We start from the raw sequence: 18,114 nt of genomic DNA on the forward strand, positions 1-18,114 counted from the left end.
TCAATGCTGAATGATTTGTAAGCATGTAATATTGTGACCCTAAATCGCCAAATGAAGCTCATTTGATTTATTAAAAATACCAACATGATCTGCAAGCTGGGGTAGTCTTGTTATGTTTCAGAGGAATCTAGCTAAGTTTCTTATCAGAAAAATACACTCAGAATAATTTCTTGCTTCATGTGAAATGTTTAAACCACCTCTTTGCCTTAAACTTTGTTATGAAAAACCAATATGCTGGAATTCACTCCCCAAGGTATTATGAGTAATTCTGAGAAGGGAATATTTAAAGACAATGTCTTCATTTTCTTGGCAAATTAGAACCTTGGTTTGAACGGCATTGCCACCTTCTTAATAGCTTGTGCTTGTCTTTGCTGTGCACAGAGATGGCTTTAAATAAGCTACAGCCACAGCTTCCAGGAGGCCTTACTTCTGGGTTTTTAAAACCAGGTTCTTAAAAAAATAAACCTGACAAATCTTCCTGAATTTTACAAACTTATTTGCAATTTTACACACTTATTGAGAAGAAAAAACATTTCTTCTCTTCTTGTATCAATGTTAAGTTCACTGTTGTGGCCTCTCCCACTGCGGAGCACAGGCTCCGGACATGCAGGCTCAGCGGCCATGGCTCATGGGCCCAGCCGCTCCGTGGCATGTGGGATCTTCCCGGACCGGGACACAAACCCGTGTCCCCTGCATCAGCAGGCGGACTCTCAACCACTGCGCCACCAGGGAAGCCCGTCAATGTTAAGTTTTGAAGTGTGTATCCTCTCATAAATTACCTGGGTGATTGTAATGTACAAAGCAGCAGCATAAAGATAACCACAAGTTACCACCATCAATGACACTGAACATTTTCTGTAGAGCAGAGATGCCTCATGTTCACATGTATCTCATGGTAATCCAACTCTCAGAGAGACAGGGTAAAAATGCAGCCACATTATACTTTGCACTTACCCTTTTATGAGTCATACATACAATGTACATATTATACAATTGTACATACACATACAGACACATTACTGTGTTGGGCGATACATACAAAACCTTGCTCTCTTTTTATGGGTAATTATTTCACTTCATCTAAAAGAGACTATATATATATATATATATATATATATATATATATATATATATATATAAATATTAGAAGTTAGAGAAGAACACCCAAAACTTAGTTTTGTCCTGTCAAGAGCTGTCTCCAAGCAGGTATAGCTGAGCTGCTTGCGGTGTTTCGTTCAGCCCAGTGCATGTATCCACTGGTGATGTACCTGATGGCACATCTGCATGTGAGCAGACATGAATGGGCTTTACTTTCCAAAAAGTTACCGACTCAGAAATAGAATTTTCCTACTCAAGGACATGTTTTAGGCAGTTCTCAAATCTGCAGAAGGAAAAGAAGTCATGGAAAAGAAGAATTAACCCAAGATATTGGTAGTCTCAGACGTACTTAAATTAGGAATATTAAAATGCATGGCTCATTATAGTTTTTCAAATAGTTAGAGAAGGTGGAATCAAATGCCTGTAGAGCCCCTGTTGCATTTCTTTAGAATCTTCAGGGTTCTCAGAACACAGTTTGAAAACTTCTAAACCAGATCAACATCCTCACATCCTCATTAGAGGGATGTGAAAACTTGATCAATTGATTTGCCTGCAAGCCCATTGCTGGGTGGGGTGTGTGGTGGAGGAGCTGAGATTATGATCCTGCCCTCCTGACTTTAGGGTGGTTAGGACTAGTCTGAAGTGAGAGAGGGAGAGGCAGAGAGAAAGAAGAGAGAGAAAAGAGGAGAGAAGGAGAGGAGGAGAGGAGACGAGAATGAACCAGTTAATGTCAAAGGCGGACAATAAATAGTGATTACCTAGTTAGAGCTGCAAATGATGGTTACTAGTTAGAGTTTTAAAAAGAGCCTTAATTGGGCTTCCCTGGTGGCGCAGTGGTTGAGAGTCCGCCTGCTGATACAGGGGATGCAGGTTCGTGCCCCGGTCCGCGAAGATCCCACATTCCACAAAGCGGCTGGGCCTGTGAGCCATGGCCGCTGAGCCTGCATGCCCGGAGCCCGTGCTCTGCAATGGGAGAGGCCACAGCAGTGAGAGGCCCACGTACCACAAAAAAAAAAAAAAAATAGCCTTAAGTTTTTAAAAAGCATTTTTAGGTTCACAGCAAAATTGAGCAGAAGGTACAGAGATTTTCCTATTTACTCCCTGCCCCACATACATAGCCTCCCCCCTTGTCAACATGCCCAACCAGCATGGTACATTTGTGACAATCCATGAACCTACACTGACACATCATTAGCACCCAAAGCCCGTAGTTTACATTGAGGCTCAGTTTTACTAGTTAGATTTTAAGTAAATGTTCAGGTTGGAGGACGGTCTTCCCCCAGCCCTGGAAAGAGAGGTAGGGCCCAGATTGTCACCACCCACAAAGGTGTGGCACATCCCTATTGTCCCACAAGCTGGGGGCACGTTGTTCCCCTGTGGGCCGCGGCTCCCTCCCACTTCTCCAATAACTAGTGGCACTTTGTACGCCAGTCCTAGTGTGAGGCAGCTGTCCTGATCCGAGGCAGGGTGATACACCATGAACCAGTCGCGAACATGGATCTGTTCCTTCCCTCCTGGACAACTGCAAAGCCAGAACTGGATCGTTTTCTGTGTTGAGAATTGTGCTTCTTATAGGCTTATTATGCCTGAGGCTTGCGGAACCTATGACTTTCCCTAGAAGTTGCCCGATTAAACACTAACATCTAATGCAAATAAGCAGCCATTTTCTAAAATAGGGCCGTTGCTGAGTAATAGCACATATTCTTCCCTTCCTCCTATTACTGCTCCCACCCCGCACTGGCTGGGCTGGCTTCGCTTGCAGATAACCTCCTCCTGCACCCTTTTCTTGCCTCCTCCAGCCCTGATAGATTTTTGTATAAATTTATTTTATTTATTTTTGGCTGCATTGGGTCTTCGTTGCATTGCACGGGCTTCTCACTGCGGTGGCTTCTCTTGTTGCGAAGCAGGGGCTCTAGGCACACGGGCTCAGTAGTTGTGGCTCACAGGCTCTAGAGCACAGGCTCAGTAGTTGTGGCACATGGGCTTAGCTGCTCCCCGGCATGTGGGATCTTCTCAGACCAGGGCTCGAACCCTTGTCCCCTACATTGGCAGGCGGATTCTTAACTACTGTGCCACCAGGGAAGCCCAGCCCTCATAGATTTCTGTTTTCTGTCTCTATACGGATACATTCTCTTTCCCAGTTTTACATATTTGCTATTTCTCTCCTTTATTGAGTTGCTAAGAATGCGTCTATTTATTTATAACCAGCTCTTGGATTAATCAGTTTTGTTTCATTAATTTTTATTATCTTATTTAATTCCTTTCCTCTTTCCTTCAGTTTATTCTGTTTTTCTAACCTTTAAAGCTGAATGCTTAGCTATTTTATCTTCATTCTTGTTAATGGAAGTATTAAGGCTATGAGCTTGTTTCCAAATATGGCTCTGGCTACAGCTCCTAATTGTCAATATATCATGTCCTCTGTCATTTTCTAAATAATATGCGATTGCATATTATACGCGAGGTTAATAATATGCGAGGTTAGACTTCCTCTCTGAACAAATGTTATTTTGGGGAGAGTTTTAAGATTTCTAGTTGGCAGTTTTTTGTTGTTAAAATTTATTAGCTGGTTTTAATGTTTTGTGGTCAAAGAATATGTCTTTCTCAGTATTTAAGGTTTACTGGAAGTTCCTTTGTATCCTAATTTGTAATGAATTTTGATAAATGTTCCATTAAGGTATAATACAAATGTCTCTAAGACCTCCTGCCTGTTTTTAATATGCAATTTACCTTTTCTTTTAATACGCAATCAAAATGGTTCAAGCCCCTATTCTACAAACTGTGGGAAGGCCTGTGCCCTTCCCAGATTCCCCAAGACTTTTCGCGTGGAGGGGTGAGCATTTCTTGGTCCACCTCTTACTCCATGCTTTTGGTGCTTCTGACCATGACCTTACCCAGCAGGCTGTTGGTCATGACAGGCCCATTACACTGCAGTATCAAGTCACGCCATGATCTCAGTGGCTGAACACACCAGAGATTTCTCTCTTGCTCCTGCTGTATGTCCACCGAATTTTGGTGGGGAGACCTGTCCCATGTCTTCCTTACTCAGAGACTTAAGCTGGTGGAGTTGTCACCATTTGGAAATTGCCGGTAGCTGCAGCAGGAAGAAGGGCTCTAAAATGCTTCTTTCCAGATGAACACCTGTCCATATTTCATTGACCACAAAAAGACACGTGGCAAGACCAAACTGGAAGAGAGTGGGGAACTACCATCCTCGCCTATACCTGAAAGTAGAGAGGAAACAGATACCGGTGAGCATCACACTTGAGAGCTTGCCTTCCAGAGGAGCTGCCATCTTTGTTAATACATTTGCTCTCACCGAACCTGTCCTTTCTCCTTTATTCTCCCAAAGCACCACTAGTCCAAGGCTCTTCTGCATGTCAGACTTTTAATCAAAGGGTGAGGCAGACAGAAGGCATTCATAGTATAGGGCTGGAAACAACTTTTACATTCAATGTCAGACATCAGTGATTCTCGAAACGGGAAATTTTCACTGTTTGCTTCTGTCTACAGGCCTCTGTTGTTCACTGTGTTCTGTTCCAGTGCCCCTGCCTGTCCCTGCATCTCTCATCTTTCCCCATTTGCTGTTGGTGCAATAATTCTTCCTTTGTAGGGCAATTTATCCCCTTGTCTCACCATCTTTTTCCACATCAAGGCTGGGGAGGGTTGGCAAATAAAAGGAAACACTTCTTTCCTTTACTAACTGCACTTCTGACACCAAATGTCTGACATTTTTTCCCCCACACTGACCAATTCTCCAACACTAGCTGGTGTCCCATAATTCAATTCAATTCTGACACTATTTACCTGGGGTAAGATCCTACAAGTTAAGGGCATGGTCCCGTGAGGTTGCACCCATTTCAGATACCAATTGCAAATCCAGGCCTTTGCAACTTCTGACTGACTGGCTATAAACCAGGGGTTCCCACAGCCCCCTCCTTGGGTTCAATAATTTGCTAGAACAGCTCACAGAACTTGGGGAATCACTTACTTACATCCACCAGTTTATTATATAATAAAGGATATAATAAAGAATAAAGATGAACAGCCAGATGAGAGGTACTTGGTGAGGTCTGGAAGGGTCTCAAGTGCGAAAGCATCTGTCTCTGTGGAGTTGGGGTGCACCACCCTCCCAGCACATGGGTGCGTTCATGCTCTCCAGACCCTGTACTTTAGGGACTTTTATGGAGGTTTCATCACATAGGTATGATTGATTGATTATTCCCTCAACCTCCAGCTCTTCTCCCCACCCCAGAAGATAAAGGGTGGGGCTGAAAGTTCCAAGATTCTACTCATAGCTTGGTCTTTCTGGTGACCATCCCCCAACCAGGAGCCTACCAACAGTTACCTCATCAGAACAAAAGATGCTTCTATAATCTAGGAACTTCCAAGGGATTTAGGAACTCTGTGTAAGATGCGTCTATCACCCCCTCACTTAGGAAATTACAGGAGTTTTAGGAGCTCTGGGTCAAAGACCAAATATTAGAACAAAAGTCACTCCTAGCACCCCTATTATGGAAATTTACAAGGGTTTTAGGCACTCCAGGTTGGAACTGGAAGCGCTGACTCGTATATATATTTCTTATTACTTCACAGCAAGGGAGGCAGGAGCTCACTTTTCATTTTTTAAGGGTCCCATCAAAAAATTTCCTAGGCCAAAAAACAAGATAAAACAACCCACCCCCTCCACTATCTCCCTGAATAAATGATCCTTTTCTTAGAATAAAGAAAAGCTCTGCTGAAATGTTTGTTTTAACTGGCATTTTATTCTGCTCTAGATGCTTGCAGTAAAATTCTTTTTTATAATGTTACGTTCAGTATACACCTTGCTATCTAAATCTATTGGGTTCCTGAGTTTGTACTGTGAGGACGTGGGTAGTGAGGGATTCTCTTAAATTTAATTAATCAACCTATTCAGGTTCTTTACCTCCTTGCCCATTTTTTTAGCCTCTTTAATTTGTCATGACTGAGAAACATATTAATGTCATCCATTATTATTGGGATCCTGTTATTTTCTCAACAATTCTCAATAGATTTTGCTTTATATCTACAGTCCAATACTATGTTATGTGATGCATAATAGTTAAATATGATATTTTCATTGTGGGAATTACTCTTTTCAAATATAAAATAATCTTTATATCATCTAGAGTTTTTTACCTTGAATTTTATTGTTTTTGATATAAATATTGCAACTCATAGATTGTTTACATTTATTTCTCCCTGGTGCATATTTATCCAGCTAATTACTTTTTTTTTTTTTTTGTGGTATGCGGGCCTCTCACATTTAGAATACAAAGGAGGCATCAGAAACACACTGACTTTCTCTAAAGCCACTTCCTTGTACACAGGGTCTGAGCAGGGACAGCGCCAGGCATCTCCCTGTAAAGGCACCTGCCAATGAGGATTTTACTGGAAGAACTAGGCAAGAAAGGGAAAACTCACTCACATGCAGTCTCTGAGGCGAGCCTGGGCTTAGCTCTTGGTACAGGGTATGCTTAGGCCACACACGATGCTTGCCTTACTTTAAAACTATTTGCCACAGTCCTGTTAAATAGTGTGGAAGTCCTTTTGCACTCTGGTGTGCATGCCGTATGTTCAGGACAGCTTTTCCCACCTTATCTGGTTTCCTACAAGCAGGTAAGAAATATAGTGAATTTACCCTAAAATGACCAATCTGTATTTATGTATCTTGTCAGTGTTTTGCTGTTGGTTTTCTAAAACAATCTGATCGATAAATCTTATGCAGATCTAAAAAAAAGAAAAAAAGATATGTATTTGATGAAGTCATACAATATGACTAAAAGTAATTAGCTGGCTGGGTTTCCCTGGTGGCGCAGTGGTTGAGAGTCCGCCTGCCGATGCAGGGGATGCGGGTTCGTTTCCCGTGTCCGGGAGGATCCCACATGCCGCGGAGCGGCTGGGCCCGTGAGCCATGGCCGCTGAGCCTGCGCGTCCGGAGCCTGTGCTCCGCAACGGGAGAGGCCATAACAGTGAGAGGCCCGCATACTCCAAAAAAAAAAAAAAGAATAGTGGAAAAGCAAGTATTTGCAAAGAGCCAAAGAAATATATCCAAATGATGGGATTTCCTCTACATCATACACAGCTTTTTTCTTCCAATATGTGCTAAGAGTTCTTTGGTGGTTATAGGAGAGACAGCCTAGAACTCAGGGCAGGAGACTATGCCAAAGCAGAAGAGTGAAGAGTGACATCTAAACTCACCATTAACCGCTGTCATCAGGTTGACTGCCTACAGCTAACTGGGCTGCTTATATGTTTGCTGGTTTCTAACCCCTCTGTGATTCCTGCTTTTCAATTTCTAACTACACGTTAGCCCCACTCCATTGAAAAGGAGGTGCTTGTGGGAAAGGGTAGGGAGAAGGAAGAACTATAAATGAATCAATTGTTTGATAGATAAGTTAAAACACTGATTATCTATGGATTTCAATTATCTGTGCTTTACTTTGGGTAACGAAAGGTCACTGTTAATACACTTTTGCTTAGAAATGTTAATGTTTATTATTATATTTTTAAATCTAGCTATGTAATGGACATGAAGAGCTTAGAGCAAATTTTTACATCATGTCACCAGGGCCCTGAAAAAAGATTTGCCAGTAGAAAGGGTTTCAGTTTGGCCCCTGAACAGTTAAAATTTCAATCTATTCTATACTGGTTTATGGATTTTCCGGAATATGGAAAATACTTTATTAAATGAAGAAAGCATCATTTTTTAATTCTCCATTTAGAAAACTCCTTACAGGTAGACTTCCTTGTTCCTAGGCAAAGAAATGTAAGGTATGCCAACATGAGATAGTACAAAGATGACTGGGGAAAAGTCTCAATTTTAACAGACCCAAGAAACAATAAATCTCTAAGAGTTGGAGTAAGGAGGCACTGGACTTGGAAGTCCAGCTTTACCAAGAGTTGGCCTAAGCCAGCCAATCACATCTCAAAGTTTTGGTATAATTTGACTTTCAGGTAATGAGCTGGCTTCCCCAAGACAGATACAAAGTAGTAGTCTACCTGCTTTATAGTCACACCTTATACATAATCTGTATATGTCCATACGTGTTTCTGTATATTGCACTTAAACTTACAGGACTGCAGTAAGATGGCTGGGAGTAACTCAAAGAGGCAGAGAAGCAGCAGGCATAAACTTTCCTAAATCGAGTAACAGTGTCAGGAATTCAGAGTGCTGGTTTTGGATATACTAAAATGCCTGGTGACTCCCTATATAAAATTCTAGTCATCTACATTTAAGTCATCATATACACAGTCTCATTTGGCATCCAGAACACGTGCACATGTGTGGTTCTATAGCCCTCAGAGCTGATCATACTACATCATTTTCACAGTGTTATATTAAAAGAAGACACTTTAGACCAAGGATATGTACTTTTATGAAAATGTTACACACAAGGTCTTGGATGTCAGGCCTCCAAAGTCTACCTCAAAGAAGACCGCCTTCAGAAGGTTTTAAAAAGGATGCTAGCAAGTGTGGATTGAACCAGTCTCTCTTTCAGATCTCTGGTGTCATAGAACTAGAGACCTGCTTATATCCCAAGGACTATGGAAGGATAAGCACAGAGGCTGAGCATTCAGTCTTTGGTCCTATCAATCCAGGACACAGATCCTTTTGCCACCCAGGGGAGTGTGACTTGTTTAATTATGGATAGTTTCCCCCAAAACTTCCAGAGACTAGATTGGAGTCATGCAAAGCAAAGCTTTGTTTTGAACTAATGGAGCTGCTCAGACTGACTTGCTCTGGAGAGAGCTCCTCATTGGAACAAGCCTAGCAGTGGGTGGTAAGAAGTTAAAGGCCTGACTGGTCATGGCAAGAGGAGGATGGGCCTCTAGAGGAGTTGCTCCTTTTCCTGCCTCTCCCCTAGCCCCTCACTCCCCCAAAAGGACCCAAACTCACAGATGAAAGGTTGTTACAAGACCTTGCAGAACACAGGCTCTACGAAATCAACCCCACATGGATGGGAGGTTATAATAAGGCCTGGAAGTTAGGAGTCCAAGTCTAGAGGCCACATTTTTCTCTTCCCCAGAACTGAACACTAGATGGTAACTTTTTAGCCATAACTCAAGGGTGATTTTAAATCCACACATGAGCCTAAGAGATTCCCTTCTGGGACAAAGGAAAAAGAAGAATAATTTTAAAAGCTAAGCGAAAAAGAGGCACTTAAAGCAAAAACATGTCCCTAGTCTCCCATCTGAGACTCCTGTTATGATGTAACCAACGGGATGATCAGCACTGTGCCCTCCTGCACACCTTTAGCACCTTTCATACACCGAAGGACTTCCAGCTGCTATGTCTCAGTGACCACTCTAGCAGCCTGATGACAAAGCAAGTGAACATTTAGGTCATTTCTTTTTTAGAATTAAAATACAACACAAAACAAACCAGAACTAAAATTTCACACCAAAGTGAATGATCCTCAGTTTCATTCCTTCCTCATGCTAGTTTTTAAAATGATACTTAGTTCATCAGGAAGAATGACCTGTGGCTTTTCCCCAAGACCTTTTTCCAGTTACTAGGCAATTACTCACAGCACCATGCACATTCAAGCAGACAGAAAACGAGGCAAAAAGCTAAGAGAAATATCAAGGGCCAATTGGCTTTCTAGAGATAAAACCCATTCCTGAGAATATGGCAGGTGCACGGCCCAGAGTGAGAAAAGAAACAGTTCTGAAAGGAAATGGCCAATATGACAGTCAAAGCTCACAGCCCAGAGCAGAAGCCCTCCCTGTCCTGTTTTACTCTGGCTTCTCACGAACTTACATTTATGTCCCACAGCATTTATGCCACACACTTGGGGTCTGCAATTCCCCACAACGAAGTCAAAAAGAACTTGAAACCATTAATAAGCGTAGGAGAATTTCAAAACTTCCCAGAACGAAGAACTTTGACCACCATAAATTTCTTGATTTGACATGTTCTTGGTGCCATAATTTCTAAGGGCAATGACAAACAGCACAACTACAGTAAAGTCTTTAGACAAGTCAACTCTAACCACTGCTGGCACCATAAGGATGAGAAAAGAAATCGTTAATCAAGAGCTGCTGAGCTGCTTAACTTTTCTCCAAAGTCAAAGGATCGGTTTGGGTACCTAGGCAGCAAGGTATCAGTCACTGCGGCCATTAGATGCAGCTACTCAATTAGATGTACCTTTGAAAACAGGAAGTTAAACATCTAGCTTTCCCTATAATCTGCAAGAGTCTCAAGGTTAGCCTTCTTGTTCTATCCCCAAAACTTCTTGCTGTTGTTGCTGGATTTAATTTTTAAAATTTTATTTTTATTGATGTTGCTTTAATTTATAGAGCACTGCCCGAAAGGGTCATATGTTTATAGAGTTCCTTTAAATTTTTCTTTATCTTATCTTGAGTCATCACATTATTAAGGTACTTTCAGACTTGCCGTCAACTCCATCAAGGAAGAGGGAGTATGTGAGTACGTGAGTATGTGTGTGTGTATTGGGGCAGAAGGGAGAGAAGCAAAGAAAAAAAGCACAAGGGAAAGTGAGATTCCATAAATTGAAAACAATTTACAGAAAGGCATCTGATGTATTTTCTGAATAAGGCCTTGATCAGGGTAACCAATCCTCTCTGTAGCACATTCTACACTGCCCATAAATAAAGGAGTCTCTTTAAATTAACATTTCCAGTATCAATGAACAGTCCAGAAATCCTCATTTCAAGCGCTCGATGAGTCCATGTGTGAGTCCAAGGTGCAGAAGCTGTGTCCGGGAGAGGTTTGCTAGGTTGGGGGAGGCCGCAAGCAGCTTCTCCCACGCCAGTTCCAGCAGGCTAGGAACCATCAGCCAGATCTTAAACAACGACCCAGCCCGTTTATTTTCGTGGATGTTCACCACTCCTCCATGAATGTACATGCAACCAGCTGGTGTAACAGCTGCAGTGAAAATAAACTGGCTCTGGCATGGTAGCTGGGAGCTTTACCCATTGAAAAGTCTGCAGATTCAGCTTCCAGATATCTCCCAGGATCACTTCTCCATTATAGCCCCCGCAAATAAGCACATCATTTTTTATCTGAACACAACTGTGACATTTTCGGGCTGCAGGAAAGCTTATTTTTTCATGGGGTTTTGTTTCAATTTCCTCCCATGCATTCATTTCAAGGTTGTATGCATGAATCTTGTTTAAGGAATAAGCTGTCCAAGAAGTACCGCCTCGCAAGATGTAAATCCTCTGCCCATCATGTGTAATTTCATGTCTGTATCTCTCTTCTGGTGGATCACAGGATAGGTTGTTTGCTTTCAGTTGTGTCCACTCTCTGGTACTGAGATCTAATTTGTGCAGGTCTGTGCTGTAAATATAGCCAGTTGTCCCTCCAAAGCCATAAGGGGAGCCATTGATGATAGCCATGTCCTGTCCATATATACGACTGGGTTTCTTCCCCGGACAGCTGAGTAAAGCCCATCTCTTATACTTCACGTTACAGACATGGACGTCATTGCCATTGCTCTCACCAAATGGGACGCCTGTTCCTCCAAACACTAACAGGTTGTTTCCATGCAGCACGAGTGACATAGATGCCAATGCTCGGGGCATGTAGCCATCTGTGCCCATCTGATGCCATACTCCTGTAGCAAAATGATACCTCCAAAGTTCCCTGAAGAGAGGAGAGTCTTCATGATCTGGCCCTCCTGATTCATCATAACCTGGGTTGTAACCTCCAAACACATAGATTGGTATTAGCTGCCACACAACGATGTCCGCCTCGTGCTGGTGGAGGTCTGTGGCCTGGCGGGTGCGACCGCCCGGAGAGTTGCACGAAGCGGTTGAGCTGGTCGGCTCCCCGACCCCCGCTGCCCCCAATGCCCCCGCCGGCCCCGCTGGCTCCGCCGCCGCCGCCGCCGCCTGCGGCGCCTCCTCCCCTCCGGCAGTTCATGATCTGCTAACGACTGCGGCAACCCGGTAGCTGCAGCCCGTGGCCCGGCGGCCCTAGCTGAGCCTCCTTCCTGGGTTCCTCAAGAGACCCCACATAATTTTTTTTTTTTTTTTTTGCGTTACGCGGGCCTCTCACTGTTGTGGCCTCTCCCATTGCGGAGCACAGGCTCCGGACGCGCAGGCTCAGCGGCCGTGGCTCACAGGCCCAGCCGCTCCGCGGCATGTGGGATCTTCCCGGACCGGGGCACGAACCCGTGTCCCCTGCATCGGCAGGCGGACCCTCAACCACTGCGCCACCAGGGAAGCCCCCCACATAACTTTTTATGAGTAGTCTAGAGGTGGATTTTTTTTTGACATTCCCACACCTATCCTGTCATAACCACTTTACATTAGTGTCTTCAAATCTCTGGGCGCAACATAGCATGGGAATCCATGTCTGTCCTGGCCGTGTTGCATGACTGACACTGCAAACCTGGTACAGATGTAGCATGAGAGATGCTCACAGGGGTGATATGTGTGTGAAATGGCTCTGGCCACTGGAGGAGCACCTTCCACATCATAGTGGGAAGTTTGCTAAATTTTCTGGAGGGTATAGACCCTGAGGGGAGGCATTTAGTTGGGGAGGAATAAGGCCTCACCTTCCACCTAATGAGCTTTCTGTCCTGCAGGTGACAAAGACAGGTGCCCATATCAGTCACTACTTGTGCCTCTCCTTCAATCTCACAGATCTTGTGACAAGTAAATATTCATCCATTGTTTTAGCTCTAGTCTAATTGTCAGCCTTCATTTTTGGAGTTCTTATAAGTTATCATTTGATTTTGTATGTGAGTTGACATTGGTTTTTAGTGAAAAGTTGGGGGAGGGTGAGTTATGGATCACTAACCAGATACCATCCTAAACTGGAATTTCTTAAAATATTTGTAATCATTTAAAAAATCCTGGTCTTCCCTTACTGGATTCTTGTTTTCATTTACAGATAAGTCTCACAAATGGTGTTAATTTAGAAAGTAAATAAGTAAAGGAGCTATAGGAACAATTGGAGGCCTTGTAGGATCCTGGACTCTGGAATCAGATGAATGCAGGTCCAGTGTTCAGTTCTGCCACTTATTAGCTGTGTGTTCCTGGGCAACTCACTTAAACTCTCTGGGCCTCAGTTTCCTTTTCTGTAAAATGGGGATAATAATTTTCACTCTAAAGAGTGGTAGTGAAAATCAGAGGCAATCTGTGGTGTGTTTGCCAGAACGTGCTCTTTTTTGGCCTCACATGGATTTGAGGAGCTGAATCACAATCGCAAGAATTCTTAGGGAGGTGGAATCAGAGCAGGGGAACTTGGATGAATTCAATGTTTCCAAACAGTATGAAGCCTGAAGTATCCTTTTTATAATAGGGATGGTCTCTCTCCTGAGTTGTACTTTATGAGCATCCTCGATGGACTAATGATTCTGCCTCCCTCCAAGTTGATATTATTTAAGTATTCATTTAACTTTTATATAAAGGAGGAGTGAGAAGAAATAAATTCTCCTCATGTCCCAAATAAAGAAAACACTCATAAGATTTTCTGAACTGGGCAGCTTCTCAAAAGGCATATGAAAAGTTCTAGAAGTTATATAATAAGCTAAATAGCTTATCTCAGTACAGAGCACTCCATCCTGTCTTTAATTTAGAAATTTCAGCTGAATGTGGTGACAGACTTCAGGGGACTGTCATGCTTCTACCATGAGAGCTGGAGGGGCATTTTACAAAAGTACTTAAAAATTGTAGGTCAGCACAGTCAAGGAGCTGCCCTAAGTCTTCTGTCTGCTCCAGGGGAGCAGAATCAGTTTACGTTTCACCATAATGTGAGGAGTCATGTACGGAAATCCTAGTTAACTGGTGCTGTTTCTAGGAACACCTGGTTAAAACTGGCACTGTATCTCTACATATATGACAATAGTGATACTGTAATGCTGCTTGATGATGGGTGCTCCAGGTGTGTGCCCAGCTGGCCCACCTTCAATCCAACTACTGCCCCTGTGACACTCTCCTTGATACCTTCGTGCCTGTCCGATGTTCCTTCCTCCTAACACAGTCTTTCTTGGGTGATGGGACAGAAATCATCGTCATCTGACTGTTTTCAGCCTTTCTGCTCCCCTGGCAGCTGAAGAAGACACTGGTTTCGTGCACACAGCTTCTTCCCTTGCCATCTTGTACCCTCCTGAGGAGGGAAGGCATGACTGCTCAGGCAGACACGTTTGAATAAGTTAGCTGCTTTTGTATGCCACGGTGCAAGGGTCATCTTTATTAGATCTGCCATAGGCCTGTTCTTCTGGCTTCTGCGATGACGAGCGGGGAATAGAGGCAGGTGTCTCACTGTAGCTTCCCTATGCTGACAAGAATCAGTGCCATCACCATCACTGTTCATAACAATAAAGCAATCGCAATAATTGGGGCAGTCAGATAAAGCACCGCTAGAAATGAAAACCCAACTAATACTCTGAACTCTAGGGATAGAAATTATAAAATTCTTCTTATAATCACCTCAAAATTGTGAACATTTTGGGTAGGGAATTTCACAAGATCTAGAGTAAGAATCTCTAGATTCACAAGATCTAGAGTAAGAATCTCTAGATTTCATTCATTCATGAGAACTCAGCAGACCCTCATCAGTCCTAGTTTGTGCAAACTGTCCTTCCAGGGCTGTGGAGGATGGAGAGATGGGTCAGAAATGGATCCCTCAAGGATCTTGGTTTAAAAAGGCAGATAAACCATGTATCCAGAAGGTAGAGTTCAAGGTGGAGGCTGCTCACTTCCTTTTTTTAAAAATTGAAGTATAGTTGGTTTATAACGTTATGTTAGTTTCTGGCGTACAGCAAAGTGATTCAGTTATATATATTATATAGATAGACATTATATATTATATAATATCTCTATATATTCTTTTTCATATTCTTTTCCATTATGGTTTATCACAGGATATTGAATGCATTGATAGTTCCCTGTGCCATACAATAGAACCTTGTAGTTTATCTGTTCTATATATAATAGTTTGCATCTGCTAACTCCGAACTCCCAATCCATCCCTCCCCGCCCCACAACCACAAGTCTGTTTTCTCTGTCTGTGAGTCTGTTTCTGTTTCATAGATAGGTTCATTTGTGTCATATTTTAGATTCCATATATAAGTGATATCATATGGTATTTGTCTTTCTCTTTCTGACTTCCTTCACTTAGTATGATAATCTCTAGGTCCATCCATGTAGCTGCAAGTGGCATTATTTCATTCTTTTTATGGCTGAGTAATATTCCATTGTGTGTGTGTGTGTGTACCTTCTTTATCCATTCAGCTGTTGATAGACATTTAAGTTGCTTCCATGTCTTGGCTATTATAAATAGTGCTGCAATGAACATTGGGCTGCATGTATCTTTTCAAATTATAGTTTTGTCTGGGTATACGCCCAGAAGTGGGATTGCTGGATCATATGGTAGCTCTATTTTTAGTTTTTTGAGGAAACTTCATACTGTTCTCCACAGTGGCTGTACCAATTTACATTCCCACCAACAGGGTAGGATGGTTCCCTTTTCTCCACACCCTCTCCAGCATTTGTTGTTTGTAGACTTTTTAATGATGGCCATTCTGACCGGTGTAAGGTGGTACCTCATTGTAGTTTTGATTTGCATTTCTCTAATAATTAGCAATGTTGAGCATCTTTTCATGTGCCTATTGGCCATCTGTATGTCTCCTTTGGAGAAATGTCTATATAGGTCTTCTGAGGTGCTCACTTCTGAAAGCGGTACTGACACAGTGTTGGCTCAGAGAGTTCAGAGGATCAAGCACATGGGTTGTTTTTTGGGTAAGGCCGTCCTTAGCAGATGTCACCTCAGGGCCCTTTAATTTATCCCCCATGCTTGCTTCTCACAGAGAACATCCCTAAAGATGCTGTGGTCCTCTTCCCCCTCCTGCCAGCAGCCGGTTCCCTCCTGTCTTTCCCTGCTTCCTTTGCATCTCAGACACCCCCTCTCATGGTGGCAGCAATATTGAGGTTCTCTCCCCTCCTCCCAGACCCTTGTCCTATCTCTGACTCTCCAAATGCCCCCAACCACCTGGGAGCATTTTACCCAGTCCCCCTACCCCAAATGGCTTCCCTGGACCCCCCTGCCTGCCTCAGGGGGAGCACCAGGTTTGAACCATTGGTGGACGCCAGTGGGGTGACCCTCCTGTTTGGAGAAACATGGGGGTAGATGTTTTGGAGGGAGAAGTGCTGGGCTGGCTTTGGGTGGTTGATCCTGCTTCCCGAAGCCATTCCTGGTAACGTGGGCCAATCACTTGGCACTTGTCCCAGGCCCTTGGCAATTGTCCTCTCCGTTTCCATGTGGATAAACTCATTTTTTCACATGGATTTGTTCATGTGGCCTGTACAGCTGCCAGCGGGCCGGTTTGGACTGTCTGTCCATGGAGCACCCACTCTACAGGTCAATGCTAGCAACTTTGTGAAAGGGTGTACCTGGTGGGGGAGAGACGGCAGGCCCATCAGAAGTGGGCAGAAGGCACTGCTGAGGCCAGGCCCAGGCTTTCTAAATCTAGAGCTCAGAACAGACTGGTTTCCTTGACAACAGGGATGAAGTCTGCTCATCTGCCTCTGGGGGTGGGTTTTGTGCGTGCATGTGTGTGTGTGTGTGGGTGGGTGGGTGGAAAGTACAGGGACCTGGGGACAAGAAAGGCGATCCTTTCTTTATCAAAGTAGCAGCCTATTTCTTAAAACTTGCCAACTCTTACTGTATTATTAACAATATTAACCACTTCCCAGGTGGCACAGTAACATCAGTTACGTAATTTGCACATTGGGAATCCAGATATAGAATCTTCCCTTCTTTTCCACTGCATTGCCTCTGATCCTTGACATATCTTACCAGACTTGCAACACCTTTTTGATAACTTTTTGACACGTCAGTCAACTATGTATTCACCCCTAGAACTCTTGAAGGCTAAAGGAAAAGCATTTCTTGTCTGTCCAGCTAGCAATGATTTGTGTGGCCAGGCTGCTGGGAGGAAATGAAAATCGACTCCTGACAAGCTGATGTTGGCTCAAACCTACACTTGTCAGATGGCATCCTCAGAAAAGGCTTTGGGATCCAAACTCCCATTCTTGATGCAAACCAGAGGACTCAGGCTAAAAGCGGGTCCATTTGCTTTGCTCACCAGCCTGATTTCAAGCAGCACGTCTCATCTTGGTGGAGGCTTGGTGTTTAATTCATGCACCGCCCTGCCCTTCCTATGCATTATTAAAGTCTCTTTAAAAAGCAGTCTATGGATGGCAGGGGAGGAGCGTGCCAGCAGCGATTTCACATCTCCTGCAAGAAGCAACGTCTGCTGCCAAAAAATCTCAGAGAGAAGAATTTGCAAAATTGTAGCTGATGGCAGATCGAATAAAGGTGGCCCTTGGACCCTGAGCTTATCAAAGCTGCTCATTTGTTCAAATGTGTCTTATTTTTCGTGTGTCTGTCAGTGCCTGGAATTCTTGAATGCCAGGTAATATAGATGGGAAATTGTAAGTGGGACTTATGGGCCAAGAGTGACTGTGACAAGATGGGAATTAATTAACGGAGGAAGGAGGATTGAGAGAGAGGGAGGTCTGAAGCCCGTACTTCTCCGTGAGGCGTTTCAGGGACTCTTTCCTCTTGTGAGGTTCCCAGCTCTGTGGCTCAAATTTAGCTCCTGCCGGACCCCTCCCCCAGGAGCCAGGGGATGAGCTGTGGCCTTCAAAGCCCTCTGCCCAGCTCCTTTGTTTCCTTCATCTCCCCAAAGGAAAGACATTACCTCCCCCATGCAAACAGTGGGCTCTCCCTAGGCTGAGTTCTTTGTTTGGAGGCAACCTGCCTGGCCCTGGGCCCGTGTTGCTCTAACTCTAGATGACACAGGATCCTCCTCTCTGGCCTCACCTCCCACATCCCTGAGGGCCACCTGAGCATGACTGCGGAGGGGGTGAGCCCAGGGGGCTGTGTTTCCAGTCTCAGCTCTTCCCCCACATGGACCAAGCAAATCACAGTCCTGTGTTCAAATCAGACTCAAAAGAGCACCTCTGAACTGGGAGGAGCTTCAGAGGCTGCCTTGTCTCGCTCTTTATTTTACAGTT

General features: G+C 43.8%; 1 protein-coding gene and 1 pseudogene across 1 annotated transcript in view; one reads left to right on the forward strand and one right to left on the reverse strand.

Annotated features, from left to right (window-relative positions):
• ADD2 (adducin 2) overlaps positions 1-18,114 on the forward strand; it is a 103,892-nt gene that overhangs the window by 26,211 nt on the left and 59,567 nt on the right. The window lies entirely within an intron of this gene.
• LOC114900919 lies at positions 10,664-12,007 on the reverse strand (annotated as a pseudogene).

This window comes from Monodon monoceros, unplaced genomic scaffold (assembly GCF_005190385.1).
Source record: "Monodon monoceros isolate NGI ecotype Baffin Bay Population unplaced genomic scaffold, NGI_Narwhal_1 Super_Scaffold_19, whole genome shotgun sequence".
Lineage (NCBI taxonomy): Eukaryota > Metazoa > Chordata > Mammalia > Artiodactyla > Monodontidae > Monodon > Monodon monoceros.